The sequence below is a fragment of the Amblyomma americanum genome, chromosome 1, assembly GCF_052857255.1.
Source record: "Amblyomma americanum isolate KBUSLIRL-KWMA chromosome 1, ASM5285725v1, whole genome shotgun sequence".
Classification (NCBI taxonomy): Eukaryota; Metazoa; Arthropoda; class Arachnida; order Ixodida; family Ixodidae; genus Amblyomma; species Amblyomma americanum.
Window position 1 is genome coordinate 99,398,798 of NC_135497.1, and position 14,507 is coordinate 99,413,304.

General features: G+C 51.4%; 1 protein-coding gene across 2 annotated transcripts in view; it reads left to right on the plus strand.

Annotated features, from left to right (window-relative positions):
- The window catches only part of fus (epithelial splicing regulatory protein fusilli), a 124,072-nt gene that overhangs the window by 37,497 nt on the left and 72,068 nt on the right, over positions 1-14,507 (plus strand). The window lies entirely within an intron of this gene.

Here is a 14,507-nt window from a genome sequence, read left to right on the forward strand (position 1 = left end):
TCTGGCTATTTCTCGCGCAGTTCGAAAGTCGCGCGCCGGCTGTTTGCGCACAGCGACGTCCATCAAATCGCGTCACTCTGCGGCCCAGGTGGCGCGTTACCTTCTCTTTGCAGCCCGCGCTGCGATGCTCGCCGCCGCTCCTGCCGGGACGAGGTGGTCACGTGGCACGTGGAGTGGCGTTCACTGGTGGGCGTCGCTTCGCGCGCAACGCCGGCGCGAGACTTGCGAACTGCGCTAGAAGTAACCAGAATTTGTTGATCCACAGCGCCGAGCGTAATCGTCTTTTCGAAATTCCAAAAGCTAATATGCCTGTTACTGACGGTCAACCAGTTATATCAAATTGCAGCCAGATGAATATATATGTAGTAGTTAAAAGGCTAACTATTAGAATTTACTTGACCGGCTTCCTGGATAACATGATTCACCTCTTTTTTGGCGTCCGCCAACACTGGTGATACTATGCCACAAAATCCGTCATTTTAACTGAAAAAAGCAACAACCTATTTTTAAAAATTACTGGCCGGCTTCCCATAAACACCCGGTACAGGTATGCCCGTGCAGCATCCCGAGAAATCTTCAAACGAGAGTGTCAGCGTGGACAAGCGACCCCACTTGTATCTGAAACTGCGTGAGAACCAATTGACGCTTCACAAATGACAACTGGTCGACCCGACGACCGAATCGAGCAGATCCCGACGACTGTCGACTCCGTGTGCATCGCCGCCGCCAAGCTCAGTTCGGTGACCACGTGGTCACGTGGTTGGTCACGTGACCAGCCACATGGTGCGGAGCAGCTGCTGCTGCTGTCGGCGGCGCGGCGCGCCGGCGAAACCGAGCTGCAACAGCTGTGCGCATGCGCCGTGTCAAGTGGGACGAAAATGACGAAGGAACGCCCAGCGAAATGGAGCGACGAAAGACTGACTTTGCAATTCGACTGAGCGAGTTCCACTCGGCCAGCTGTAGCTATCGCATCACTCCAGGTTTAACCAGAGCTAAACCACCGGCAATTTTTCTTTATTATTCTATTGCGGCTCCGTCGCCCCTTTCCTGAGTGCCGTCACAGCTGTGAGATATGACCGGCTATTCAAAATTTTCGAATGCTCGCACACATCTGCATTTTAGTGTCAAAGGCAGTGTCGTAATACCGCCTCCTTTCTTCCTTCCTTACGCGCATACTGGCTTATGAACAAAAGGTGGTAGCCTTCTCCTGCATGCAGCGAGGTTATGCCGGTATGCTGTATATATAGGAACACTAAGTGCAGAGCGCATGCAGCGCCGCTTGTCCGTCCTCTGTTATATAGCGACAGCACGCGAGCCGTCCGTGCCACTCAGTGACGTTTATTGGTTTAATTTTTCCCCTCTTTCCCCTCATACATCTCTACTCTTGCGGTTCAGGCGTATTGCCGCACCTCTTACCTGCCGCACGCGACTCGAGACAACCCACAAAACATCGCTATATAGGTTCTTTCAAAAATCCTTCGCTATACCGGTGCAGTTCCATTGGGTATGAAGCTTTCCTCCTCATGTCAGCAGACCGGCGTAGCGCAGGGTAGCGCGCGAAGCGCACTTGCGACGGCCCGTCATGCATCAATGATCCGCGTCGTCCCCATTACCTATTCCTCTAGACGCAAGCTCGTGAATGTTCACTCATCCACTTCCGTGCCAGGAAAGCGAGCAGCAGTGGCACTTCTAGTGCGAAAGCACTGCATAGCATGGTCCCAGCCAAGAGACTCCTGTGCGAAGCCTCGCAGTAACTCGGATAAGATCGGGTTACTTCGGAGGATGCGGAAGATGAAGAGAGAGAAACGCGGTTGCGTGCACGTGCAGATGCCAGAAAGAACAGGCGTATAAGGAACACATGCTTTCTCAATCAAAACTCTCATCCTTTTTCTGTTCATGAGGAAGAATTCACCGGTGTTGCGCTCCCACGTGCTTTTCCTTTTTATTAACTGCGTTCAGGTGAATAGCCACCCGATTCTTGGCCGATCCCCCAGTGTGGGTATGTGCCATCTCTTGATAGGCTAACAACAACAACAACAACAACAACAACCTTTACTCGGTTTAACCACGTTAAAACCCTACCACCTTTTTGTTTTTATTATTTAGTGACGCAAGAGAAGTTGTCCTGACGAAACACAAGTCACGTAGAATGGCGATCGACTAAAAGCAGCATTGAAATGGACCTCGAAGCTTTCGCTGACGCGCTTGTTTCAAGGCACTGCACTACTCGCTCAGAGCTGCCATTGGTGGAGTCAGGAATCGAAAACGGCCCGCTAGAAAGGGCTTCCAGTTCAGACGGGTCACCTTATCCTTGTTTCGAAGCCGCTATGCGCACCACTGCTGAACCTGTCAGCTTTCTCATACCTTCGGGTGGGTCATTTGTAATACTTTTGTTTAATACTAAGACTTTAATAAATAGGCTTTTTTGAGTTTGCAGAGCGCTTTTTTCGACACAGCATTGTCAGCGATGTATAGTACAGCAGATTACAGCTAAGACGTGTTAACAAGCAGCATGGTAATATTGAATAGTTAACTTTTCACCTCTGCGTTGTGGCCCAACAAATTTTGCCTACATCGCGCCAAAATGCACGCGCTTTCGAGAAGCTTGCAGGCAAAGCAACTTCTCCAGTGCACGTAACTCGTCGAAATAGCCAAAATGTGTTGGGCCACAGCGCCGAGAGTAATCGCATTTTCGAAATTCTAAAAAAAATGATATGGATATTACTTATGGTGGTCTACACACCTTCAAATTATTAAGGAGCCTAACCGTAATAGTTAAAAAGTTAACTATTCAATATTAGTTAACCAGCCTGCTAGATAGCACGTCTTCACTGTGTTCTGATGTACCGCACCGTTGACAAAGCTGTGCCCTAAAAAAGCACTCTTCTAACCCAAAAATCCTATTTTTAAAAACTGTGTACACTCTTAAGTCAATCAAACATCCTGTATGTGCACCTTACATGCACAGTGCCCCGTGCGCATTCATAATCGCTCGCCTACTTCGCCTGCGGTGATGAAAAAAAAAATAAGGCCCTGAGGTCAGGTTAGCGATCTTATGTGGTTGTTTGCATACCGAAACGAAGGCATTCCGGCATTCGTCGATCGTAAGCCGAATAAACCACTTGCGCAGTCTGTCACCGAGTGCAAGGGAAAGAAAATAAATATAGGTCATATAGGTTTTTAAACCAGCTCGAAACATTATACAACATTAAAAAAATGCCCGGTTTCACGATTGCAAAAGCTAACTGGCGAGTATAAGGCCATTGAAGACGGACTGCAAAGATGGGAAACAAGTTTTCCGGGTAAACTGTATTGCGGACGTAGCCGCATGTAGGGTGATACTTCCGTGAAAAATCCTTGCGCGGAATCCGTGACTCGGTTAGGTGGGTCGCCCCCCTCAGATACCCGTCTGACGTTTTCTGTGCACTGCGCTTGCGAGAGGCAGCGCCGACATGAAAGCGGCAGCTGTCGTCACCTCCGTGCGCTGATCGGGGATGTCGGGTTTGCGGACTGACCACGCCAGTTCCACACGCACGATGGTCGGCTCACCGCGTCGGGCAGAGCGCCTCCTGCGACGGATCAGTCAACGAGTCGGCGGAGCGATATCGGCGTACTAGTATAGGTTACATTCAAAGAAAACCACGGTATAGTGGAACTTACGGCCGGTCACCTGAGCCTTCTGGGTATGCTGAAGGTGACATACTACACTTTCCTGGTTGTCTCACACTGAATCTGACATACGGGTATACGTGCCAGCATTAGCGGTCTACCTCGTTTGCAGGGCGCCTGTCTGATAGCTTGGGGCTCTTGTTGATTTTTTCTTTTTCCAGACTCCCCCAAAAATTCGAAAAGCCTATCTTTTATGCATATTTTTTAGTCCCGGCGTATCTCACACTTAATAAATAAACATGAAAAACACGCTTGCTCTATTGTCCCACAGCCGTTAGCATCGAGAAAGCGCGCCATATTACTGAAGCGGCAGAGCAGTGTGCTCAATATGCGAAAACCGAAATCGCAAAAGGCTTTCGTGCGCTGGCGAGTTTCTCAGGTGTGTCTTTTTGTGCGTGGGTATCTGGATCTAATCTGATTGAAGAGAAGCATTAGAGAGCAGCGCAAAAGAACGGCACAGAAAAAAAAGCAGAAACATAGAAACACAGGACGGACGCTGACTGCGAACTGTTTATTGTGAAGCCACCCCGCACATTATAAAGCCATAATGAACCATGTGACAGTCAAGGAGCCAATAAAATACGAAGAAAAAAAAAGCGGGAAAAAAGGGGAAGTACGGCTCTTTCATCCACACGGCCATAGGGGGATGTACAAAACAAAAGTCACACCAGGTGATCACGCAAGAAGCACTAAAAACATCGAAGCAAAAGCTGAGGCACAAGATAAAAACAGATAAAGCTTATACAATACTAGGGAGGCCAACAAGAAACGCGGCTAAACAGTAAAAAAAAAGGACAACAAAAGGCTTGATTAGGAAGAGAAGCGCCCTGCATGCATAGGCACCAGTTTATACCAGTAAAAAAAGAAATAAAATTGTTCTTTGTTTCTTTCTGCTTTCCACTGTTAAGTGATGGAGAACACACAATGGGTTTATGGGGGTTTAACGTGCAAAAGCGACTCAGGCTATGAGGGACGCCGTAGTGAAGAGCTCCGGAAATTTCGACTACCTGGGGCTCTGTAGCGTGCACTGACATCGCACAGCACACGGGCCTCTAGAATTTCGCCTCCATCGAAATGCCACCGCCGCGGCCGGGACCGAACACGCGTCTTTCGAGTCAGCTGCCCAGCGCCATAACCACTGAGCCACCGCGGCAGCTTTTAAACGCTCAATGAGAATGGCAAACAATGATTGTGGCATGGCGAAAAAGCGCGCGAAAGAAGGGAAAAGCGCGCGAAGGAAGGGAGCAGCGAGAATTCAGGGCCTCTTTCATAACCGGAGGCCAGATCACGTGACAGTGACGCAGGCAGCACTCTGGCTGGGGCCGACGCACTGAGCACTGCCTCCGTAATACGCGACATCCAGTCTTGTCGAGGCTGACACATGATGAGGCTGAAAATCGCGGAGCAGCCGCGGCAGGCGTCCGATGGCAACTGCATGGAATGGCCCGTCTACTGCATGGATGCACGCTTATGTCTTGTATACCGCTTTGATTTGGACTCAGGGCTACCAACCGCATTTGTAATTTTCAGGCTGCGCTGAGCTTTCTTGGCAAGAAGCTGCCTGCCCTACGTAGCTTGCTGCTTCGTATACGTGTACTAAACAAATAAATGCGTGTACAGATATGCAAAAATTTTTTGCTCCGAAGTCAAGCGAGGCCTTGTGCTTTCAACACGCGTATAACGCCACCATTCCCGGCTGCTAAAGGGCGGTGTGCGGCGTTGCGAATTTCACTGCACTGGCAATTTTGCGTTTCACACAGACGCCAGTATGCAGTCGATGAGGCCGGGATCGAACCCGCGAAAAAGTCGTCAACAAAGAAACGCCTTGGCCAGTGAGCTACCGCGGCGGACAAGAGCAGACAGGATACCTCTCTCACATGAAGTGTCGGACTCTTATCACATTTATTTATTTGTTTTGTCTTTGATGTAATATTTCCGGTTATTTGGCTGTTTACGAGAAGTTTATTTTCATTTTATGCAGGTACAAGGAGCGGGTGCTTACAAAGCGGTTGCGGTCTGCTTACATGCTAGTAACAATAATAATAATTGGTTTTTGGGGAAAGGAAATGGCGCAGTATCTGTCTCATATATCGCTGGACACCTGAACTGCGCTGTAAGGGAAGGAATAAAGGAGGGAGTGAAAGAAGAAAGAGGTGCCGTAGTGGAGGGCTCCGGAATAATTTCGAACACCTGGGGATCTTTAACGTGCACTGACATCGCACAGCACACGGGCGCCTTAGCGTTTTGCCTTCATAAAAACGCAGCCGCCGCGGTCGGGTTCGAATTGATCCGGAGTTCCGGGTTCGAACCCGACCGCGGCGGCCGCGTTTCGGTGGAGGCGAAACGCAAACGCGGCCGTGTGCTGTGCGATGTCAGTGGACGTTAAAGATCCCCAGGTGGTCGAAATCATTCCGGAGCCCTCCACTACGGCACCTCTTTCTTCCTTTCTTTCACTCCCTCCTTTATTCCTTCCCTTAAAGCGCAGTTCAGGTGTCCAGCGATATATGAGACAGATACTGCGCCATTTCCTTTCCCCAAAAACCAATTATTATTATTATTATTAGTTCCGCAGGGTTGGGCCACCGAATCTTTGTCCTACCCGCTTTATTTCTCCATGCGGCCGCAATAAGCAAAGACGTAATATGTACCAGCTGCTGGACGGCTGGAGCCTCTGCTGCAGGTACCGCAGAAACAGCCTCACGTAGGCGGCGAGATATATCAGTGCACTGCAGGCGCCGCTCGTTGAATTGTTTTTGCCCGCGAGCAAATGTATTCTCTGAGTGAGCGAATCTGAGAACGACATCGAGAAGGTGCACAGGGTGTGTGCGATACGCTTTGGTTTCCATTCTCACGAAAGGCACCCAGCGCCGCCGGCGCGCCGCTCCGCCCTCTGTTCCTTCAGCGAGGCTCGGCGGAGCTTCAGTAAATAAGACAAATTAATTTATTCCCTACGTGCACGCTACTAGTAAGAGCACGCAGTGCGTGAATTGAAAGGTGCCCCTTGTTAGGGTGCAACACACGACGAGGAAAAGTTGCCCGCTTCCCAGTGCGCGGTGGAAGGTTGCGTGGATCGTGCGACTTCTCAAGGGCAGAGGACTCAGTCTCGTGGCTCGCATGGTCCTCCAAGGAGGACCATGCGAGGCCTCCACATACTGCAGCATGCGCAGGATGCAACACCGGCCGTGATCGCACTCCCCCGCCGGTTTCAGGCGTTATGCAAGCATCAGTCGCGGAAGCATTGCGAAGACAAATACGGAGGAAAAGGCGCGTGTTTGACCCCACGCGCGGCTATTCGTGGTCTCGTCTTGTACGAGGATGGCTGCCATAAGCGCCGCTTCCCGTCAACCGCTCGGGGCTGCTGCCTTTCCGCGTGAGTTTAACGGCCATGCGCACTCTGCGCGCCTGCAGAGACAGCGCCCGTGGGAAGCAGTCGGCGCCTGGTCGAACGCGAACAGGGAATCTGTAGCCTGGGAAGTACGCTGTTCGTAGATGGTTGCCCGCGTGCGCGTTATTCCGTGGTTCTTGCAGTTTAGTGTATGTAATGTGAGGCCGGCCGTCTCTACATGAAATGTATGCCCTTACTGGCGCCCACGCGAGGCCTTCCAGGGCTTAGTAGGGAAGCAAAGGCTGAACACAGCTTTTAGCTTTTCTCTCTATTTCTTTCTTTTTTTTTTTTGCTCGCATTCGTCTAGGAAGACGTATGCCATCTACAAATGAGCATTGCTAGATCGGGCTACCCGTACGCGGCACATCGCCATGGCAGTGCGTGCGTAGAGTCCGTCTTTCCGTGGCTTCTCGCAGGCAGCCGTCGCGCATTGTCTCGCAAGTCTAACGACGCTGCTATTCTGACTTCGCCGTCTTCATTTATCCCCCCCGTCCCACATTTCGGTGCGCGCAGCCTTCCGGTCGTACGCATGCGCAGCCGAAACCTATTAAGGCGGAGGCACCGTGCCATCGTTACGGCGATGGGACGCGTTCGGTACAAAGAGAAGTAAAGAAAAAAAAACGTTTGCTGCCGCGCCGGACACTACTGCGGGTTGGCGTCGCCCCGAAGAAGACGCACGAGGAGGTAGCGGGGAATGGGGTATATGGCATTCGCCGCTCACGAATTCGGTTATTTCTCCAAATTTCTCGTTCCCCTCGGAACCAGCAATCGTGTATGCCGTGACGCGTAATGGCCGAGGCGGCGCTGTTTCCGGCTCTTTTCTCGCTTTTTTTTTCTTCTCCTCCGCGGCGTAGCAGCCGCGTTTTGTTCATGATATGCGCGGCGCTTACAAGGTGCCCGCGCGCGGGATGCGAATACGGCGCGCGCTCCATCGCCCTCTCCCCGCAAGAGGCCCGTTACGCGGCGCGTATTGAGGACGACCGCCGACCACTTGTCCGCCGTACCAGCAGCTCGTGCGCGGCCCAGATGCCTCGCGTTTCCTGTCTGCCGCTGGCGGAAAACGCCTTTTCCTCGCGCGCTGGCCGGCGTTACGCAAACGGATGCGTGGCTCTGCCGCGCTACGGCCGGCCGGCCTGGCCGCGTGACACGCGTATTCATGTGCTTCTCCTCCCCCGCGTCTCGCCGCGGACGTCACTCGGGGCATGGCGGTCTGCGCGTGAGGCGTCGCTGCTGGCACGCGCCTTTGCCCGACAAGTGCGACCTCCCAACTGCAGAGGGCGGGGTCGGACAGCCGCAGTGCCAGGCGACATGTGTGCAGCCGCCGTCGTTACCAACCGCTACCCGCCACCGCTAGTTCTCGAGGGCGAGGGAAATGTGACCGCTTCGCGCTCGTTCGTATCGTTTCTTCGCGGGAGCATTGCTTCCTCCTTGCACGTGGCGCAGAAGTCCCGCATTGTGTCCCAATGTGGTTCGGCAGACCTCTTGTGAGCTCGTTGGTAAGACTGAGGTCGCAGTTAAGGATTACTCCGGCTTATGCTGAGAAGGAAAAAAATAAGCAAAGTGAGAGCGATTTCAGCCAGCTATTATCTGCGACGCGCTGCCTTTGACCGTCTGCTCTGTACTGCGGCTTATAGCATTTGAATGCGCCGTTTGATGCACGTCACCAAGCGAGCGGACACAGTGCAGGGAGCCCTGTCATTTTTTCGGCATGGAGCTGAGGGGATAACTCTTGAAAAGTATTTATTTGAAGTGTGTTTCATACACTTCAGGAAGGAGGCCAAAAGGCGTGGTGCCTGACGAGGGCCTTCCTCCCTGGGGGTAAGCAAACTGCACTCGGCACATACACACACAAAATAAACAAATACAATAAATGTAGCGGTCGCCATTACACTTGCTGGCATGTTAAAAGAAAAACAAAGGAAAAACTGTACAACAATGTTAAGGTATCTTCGAAGTTAAGATGCGTGCTGTTGGGTTACAGGGAATTATAAAAAGGAAAAAAATATATATAACGCTGCCCTACTGACCAAGCATCGTGACGTAAGCTGCGAATATATGCACGGCAGGTGTCACACTGCGCTCGATAGTACGAGCGGAAACCAAGGAAAAAGGGAACACGACTCAGAGACCAAAGTGGGTTGGTGCTCGACATTGCGAAATTTAAGCGGCCTGGCGCGTTTCTGTGCGAGTGTCGGGCGGTCGCGCGTGAGCGCGCGGCGCCTCGCAGATCTGGTTTTAAGCCACGTATATGTGGGTCGCGGTACAACGTTTCTAATGTCTTCAAGTTTCAGTTGTGTGTATAAGCAAGCACATATTTTGACCACACCTCACTTTCATCACCAACAGCAGCAGCAGCAGGAGCGGAATTTCATCCACTGCAGGATTAAAGGTCTCACCTGTATCCCTCTAATTATTTCTGTGCCGGCTGCGGCCGCTTATATCCTCCGCACTTCCTAATCTCTTCGGCCCATCTGGCTCTCCGTCGCCCCCTGCTACGATCACCTTCTCTTGGAGCCCACTCCGTTACCGTAGGGGACCGTCGGCGACCAGTTCTCCGCAATGCATGACCCCGCACATGCACATTTCTTCCCGATTTCGACTAGGATATCATTAGCTCGTGTTTGTTCTCTGATCCGCTCTGCTCCCTTTCTGTCATTCAACGTTTCCGCTCTCATCTCCTTTTCCTCAGCACGCTGGGCTCTCCTCATTTTCAAACCCTTTCATTAGCCTCCAAGCTTGGACCCCATAAGTTCGCAGGATGCAGCCGCTATGGGGACCCTGCGCTGCCAAGGTGGCACTGCAATTGTTCCATTCGATGACTCAAAACTGCTTTTGTCAGCCGCTTGGGCCGCTGCAAACGCGAGAACACGTTCTGCGCGATTAGATGCCCGCGTTTGGCTGGCATCATTCATTGCCTAGCTTCTCTCGGCGTAGTCCAGATAGCTGACGCACGGCACGTGCGCCTTCGACCAGAGCGGCGGAGGCTCACGCCAATAAGCGCCTGAAGGTGGCGCGGAAAAGTACTAAGAGTACTACCCAAACTGCTCGCTCTTCTCGCTAGGCAGTGTGTTATGGCGCTGCAATCGGCACCGCAAACTTCAGCGCAAGTTCCCCATATATCTGTGTCTCTTGAGGAATACCGGTAAGCTGTTGTTCATAACTTGATAATGCCTGTGAGGATATGCTCACTCTTTTACAATGCTCCGTCGCGAGTAATTTGAGCAGAGTTTCAAAGAAACCAGTGCACTGCGCGAGTTTGTTGCACACAATTCTCCTTTTTTTTTGGTGAGGCCTCCGCATAGTAGTAGTAGTGTGACCATATATACAGCTTCATCTGGATGGAAAGTAAACACGGCATAACTGGAGGAAGGCCATCGTTACTGCAGAAGCTTTTCTGCATGGTGCTAGTGAATCCAGATGGCGGTACTCTGTAAAGAAATTTGCACCCCTAAGAACGCGTTTTCGCGTCTGCATGACTCGCAACCTTGCACGCACCAAATGGGCGCAAAATATAGCTCCTGCACCCATACAGTGGGGTGTAGTAACTGCAGTTGCACCCTTTCGCTGACGCTTTGCAGTTCCGCAGGTCCTGATTATTTTACAGTTGCTCAAATACCTATCTTTGCGGTGCGTGCGCTCTCGGAGGAAACTGAAGAGCCCGTACACTAAAAGCTGCCGACGACCTGTCTGAAATATTCCCTGATATTTCTGTATTCCCGACCATAATTCTTACACGCAGCTACGTCTTCCTCGGCGTGTCTGCACCTGCTCGTAAAGAAGTCACATTTCTGCGTCCGCTTATATATATTGCGTTTTTATGGAGGAAAAACGCTAAGGCGCCCGTGTGCTGTGCGATGTCAGTGCACGTTAAAGGTCCCCAGGTGGTCGAAATTATTCCGGAGCTCTCCACTACGGCACCTCTTCCTTCTTTCACTCCCTCCTTTATCCCTTCCCTTACGGCGCGGTTCAGGTGTCCAAACGATATATGAGACAGATACTGCGCCATTTCCTTTCCCCCAAAACCAATTATTATTATTATTATTATTATTATTATTATTATTATTATTATTATTATTATTATTATTATTATTATTATTATTATTATTATTATTATTATTCGAAAACGGAACGAAAAGAAGCTCCTCCAAGGCGCCCAACGTTCAGCAAACCGGCTCGCGTAACACACGATGTGCTGCGTATACTTACGCCCGGCTAATTAAGGCTCATTGGAGGAGTCGTAACAGAGGTGATACAGTTCAACACGGAATCAAACCACGGCCGCGCGTCCTAGACACCGTTAATTGCGTGGGCACATTAACGGGTTCGGCGTTCTCAGCACGCCCTTAATAATAAAAACAAGCAAAATTAAGTGCGGGAAAAGGATGCCTTCATTAGTGCTACGCCCAGGAAAGGATCTTTTTTACTGCACAGTGTGCCTCGATGGGCCAGCGCTGTTTGGGAGGCACCCGAGATGACCATAACGGACCTTTCCTTTTACCACTCGATAAGGTTCGGGCAGTAGCGCGACATTTCCCAAATTGCGTCATTGCGCGTTTGTTTTAAACGCAGCGACTTCATACCGAAGCGTTTCGTGCTATCGCCTTTTTTTTTTAAGTGGTTAAGAAGAAAACAAGCTTTTTTTCTCTGGTTATTTGCACGTTCTCAAACGAAAGTCTCCTAATACGCCCTCTCCGTTCGTCTTGACGCGATATAAAAAAAAATGGATACCGGCACGCGAGAGATTTGAGTTTAGCGCGTAGCGACTTGAAGACATTGACATTCCGGTACGCATTATTGATGCGTTTTGTACAATCAGAAACCAAATTGTGCGTTTGGCACATTCGGACTCTGCACGCTGTTCTTTGCGCAACATCGCACGTAGGCGGTATTGCAATCATGGTTCACCATTTCTTCGCTCGAAAAAGGCAGGTTCTCGCCGTTGCTCGCATGGCGGGTTGCTGCACGACATCGCTGCCCCAGAACAGAAGGCGTCGGGATCGAGCTCCAGCGAGGCGACCGCGGGCGAAGCTCGATCATGCCGCAGTAGCGACATCTGTTTTACAAACTACCAAAGGTTTCGTTGCGCAAACTTCCGTTAGGTGGAGCTCGGTTGGTCAGCCCTGCATTTTCCCTTTCTCTTTTAGGAATCGCGCGAACGTCGTTTTTACCTCAGTTCTCACCGCGCGGAGGGGGAGGGGGGGGGGGGGCTGTGCATTGCTGCGGGCGGTCTCATACAATGTGAACGTATACAATTAAAGAATACATATTTCAGTTCATGTCGCCCCCGGCAATACTTTTATCCCTGAGGGGAGGACAGCTTTAAAACCATCGATTATGTTTTAAAAAAAATGTGACTGTGGAGGAAATCGCAATGTCTAAAGACGATTTTAACCCCGACGATGCGCTTCGCCGCCATAGTTCGGAAGGCACTGGAACAACCCAGCTTGGCTTCTCGGATAACACGCTCAAAGTTGCCGCACCGGCAGCATGGCTTTCCATTTGCCTCTCTGTGCTCGGGTTGCAGGGACTCCGTCACGAGGAGGCTCACTCGTGAAAGGCAGCAGTCACTCCTATCTAGGTCGCCGTTGTACGGGTTTCCTTCCACGCTCGAGAGCGCCCAGCGCTGCAGATTGAGCGACTTGTTCGCCGCCACACGTGAGGCTGCGTGGCGCCGCGTCCGCTGGTCGCGCAGACTGGAAGAGCGCACGAGCCAACAACGAGACGGGAGCCGGGACATGCGTCACTCTGCTTGGTCGACGGAGTGCAACATGCCGTTTTCGGAGCTTTGCAAAAACCGGACGATAATAAACCCGCAGTGCTAGCCGCCGACGACGACGCCTTTCGGGCAAACGATTATTTCCTTTTTTTTATTTCTTTTTTTTCTCATTTCTTTTTTGCGTTTTCGGCCGGATAAACCAGCTTTCCGCGAAACGCGTCTGTGGTTATAAGAAAATAACTGGCGCGGAGGCCGCCTTAAGGCGCTTCCTCCTCCTCTCTGGGCGTTTTTTCTTTCCCTGTATCTTTCCTTCCTCGAGGCGCGGAATGACGTGACTCGCCTCTCGATATTTCCGCGTCCAGACTGACTGCACGCGAGCGGCGTCTCTGCGGGAATATCTCGCGCTCCGGCGGCGGTTTGCAGTGCTGCATGGTAATACGGCCCTTCGGTGGCCGCCCCGGTGGAAAGAGACGCAAGAAACTCTGCGCCGCCTCAGCCCAATACAATCTGCTCGGCGGACCGCGATCCCTCATGTCTGTCCGCAGCCGCACGGCCTAGCCTGGATTGCGAGCATGGCGGGCGCTTCGAGCGAGCGAGCCGCCGCTCAGACGACGAGGCTTTCGAGCCTTCTTCAGGACTACCCCCCCCCCCCCCCCCCCCCCTCCAATTTGTTTTTTTTTTTAGTTCTCCGAAGAAGACGAGTTGGCTTCTTGCCGGTCTCGCGTGGCGCGAGCGAGTTTCTCTTGCAGACACGCCGCTTCTGCCGCTGCCATGCGTCTTCGTCTGGTTAGGTGCGAAGGCAGCCGGCGGCTTTGGGGCCGCCGCTGCAGCAACGCGGTATAATCGGTGGTACTCTGTGATTCAGCGCCTAGGAGCGCTGATGTGGGACAATGAAATACCGTTATACAAGGTTTCGCTTTGTATGTAGTGCACTTTGCCCTCGCGTTGTGCTCTTGTATCTGCGTAGTTCTGTTTCTGGCGTGTTTTTTTTTTTTCGCTTGCAAAGATTTGCTTTATAGCGACTAAATAGCAGCCTTTTGAGTGAACAAAGTCAGAAAGCATTATTGCGGTTATTCTTGTGCGGGCTAGCTGTCCAGTACTGTGCAGTTATAGAAGTTGAACCTCCTGGGAAACCTACACGTGCACAACCTATGGCGTTTAGAATAAGTAGTCACGTTTACACCGCGTTTTTTTACTCTGCATGCAGTCCTTTCTGCCACTTTTGTTCCCTTCTTGTAATATTTCTGCTTACGTGCCAAAGGCGAGTTGTGTCGTCATCATGAGCGTTTGTATGCGGAAGTGCTCGGAAGGAGGAAAAGAAGATCGCGCGATCACGAGGCAAATCAATTGGCAAATCACGGCCTCTGCCGGACCAGACCGAAAGCTATGCCATGCTTCTCCTTGCGTATTGTCAGGCGACGGTATCTTTGGTGACGAAAACTATCACACCAGCTAATCATCCGACTCCGAGACAGCGGATTCTTGCGAGACGCGCTTATCCGAAGAGGACGAATCAAGGCAGAGGGGAACCAATACTTAAGTATCATGCGTGAGCTTCGAGGCCACGCAACGCGTGAAAGGTCGGCGTGTTTTGCGGCGAGTTCTTGACAATGTCGTCATGTATGTGATTGCAGTCTACAAGCAAAGCGGGCATGCATGCGGCGTTGCACGTTCTTTTGAGCTTGCCGAAGGGTAGCGTGCGTGATGCTATCTTCAAGACGGCGTTTAGTCGCGAAA